Source organism: Myotis davidii, unplaced genomic scaffold, assembly GCF_000327345.1.
Source record: "Myotis davidii unplaced genomic scaffold, ASM32734v1 scaffold2354, whole genome shotgun sequence".
Classification (NCBI taxonomy): domain Eukaryota; kingdom Metazoa; phylum Chordata; class Mammalia; order Chiroptera; family Vespertilionidae; genus Myotis; species Myotis davidii.
In genome coordinates this window covers 18,959-20,680 of record NW_006285317.1, presented here as the reverse complement: position 1 = coordinate 20,680, position 1,722 = coordinate 18,959, and the positions used below count along the sequence as shown (strand labels likewise).

Sequence of the window (1,722 nt, the reverse complement as noted above, 5' to 3'; positions counted from 1 at the left end):
ACTCAGTGTAGGTGCATCTTAGATAAATAAATAATTTTACATAATATGTATACATGAAAAAATAAATGTATTTTTCATCATCATATACTGTGTTTTTGTCGCTTGAATGAATTTTATTATTTCTTCAAGGTTCTTCACATACTTTCACCTTAAGAGATATCAAGTAGGTGTAACATGTTCTCAAAAAATTAGGGTTGTCAAGCAGAAGAATTTTGAGTCAGAGATTTTGCTGGTTTTGGCACACACTCACAAAAAGGTTGCCCACCCCTGCCCTAGGACTTTTTATTGCACTGTAAAAACATGTAGGGTCAGTGGGAAGAGAGACTTGAGGGTAAAAAATATATATCCTATCTAATAAAAGAGAAACATGGTAATTGGCATACGACCGCTACCATTCCCATTGGCTAATCAGGGCGATATGCAAATTAAGTGCCAGCCAAGATGGCACCGGCAGCCAGGCAGCTGGGAACAGGAGGCTTGGTTGCCCCAGCGATTGAGGAAGCTAAGGTTCCTGCCTGCAGCTGCAGGGCTCTGAGCTCCTGAAGCAACAACTCCAAAAAATACAATGTTTCAATTATAGAAGCTAAAAGATCGCAGTTAATTTGCATACTCAGGCTCCAAGGGGTGGAGCGAAGCCAAACAGCCCTGAAGCGGCAGGGCAGAGAGGCCTCAGGGCCCGGGGATCAGCGGAGCCGCGAGGCCTCCCGGCCCCGATCGGCGGCGCTTGATGGAAGCCCTGTGTGTTTATGCACCCTGGGGGTGCAGAGGTCCTGTCCTAGGCAGAGGCCAATGGCGAAACTTCCAACTCCGAGAAGCAGCCTGGGGCCTGGAAGGCTGCTCCTCTGACCTCAGTGCTGGAGTCTCACCGCTCCACCAGGAGAGGAGCAGAGAAAGGCCGGAGCCTCCCTCAAGGTGACCCAAAATCCCCACCCACACCAGGCAGGCTGCTGGGACTGTTGGTGGAGGACGCACTACCAAGCCCAGCCGGTGGCCCTGCCGCAGCCATGGCACTCCTGGGTGCAGGCCCCAGCGGGACGCGGGGTGGCGGCGGGTGCGCCTTGAGTCCTGGGCTCCTTGCCTGCCTTCCAAGGCTTACTCCTGCTTTAGGGCTTCGCCTTCCGCCACCCTCCTCCTCCCCAGCGCCCAGAGCAGTGGACCCACCGAGGGCGCTCCCTGCTGGCCGAGGGGGTGAATGGAGCGACTGGGACTCCCGGGTAAAGGGTCACCTGGGGAGGAGTCCCGACACCTCCAAGACCCACTCCTGTTCAGCAACATCCTCAAGATCGTGCGTCTGCACCGAGGGCTGTGGGGCAGCATGATGGCGCCGATGGTGGAGAAGGCGCTGTGCACATGGGGGCTGCTGTAGCCCGGGACCTCCTCAAAGGCTTCAAGATGTTCGGCTCCCTCTTCAAGCCCTACATCTGGTACTGCATGGAGGAGGAGGGCTGCATGGAGTACATGCGCAGCCTGCTGCACGACAACAACCTCTTCCCGGCCTAGGTGACGTGGGCCGAGAAGCACCAGCAGTGCCAGCGGCTGAAGCTGAGTGACATGCTCACCAAGCCCCACCAGCGGCTCACCAAGTACCGGCCGCTGCTCAAGTCGGTGCTGAGGAAGAGGGATGAGCCACGTGCCAAGGAGGCCGTCATCACCATGATCAGCTCCATGGAGCACTTCATCCACCACGTGAACGCGTGCATGCAGCAGCGACAGGTGGTGGAA

At 55.6% G+C, this 1,722-nt stretch overlaps 1 pseudogene; it reads left to right on the top strand.

Moving 5' to 3' along the window:
* The first annotated feature begins 1,192 nt into the window (after positions 1–1,192).
* The window catches only part of LOC102774346, a 1,958-nt pseudogene continuing 1,428 nt past the window's right edge, over positions 1,193–1,722 (top strand).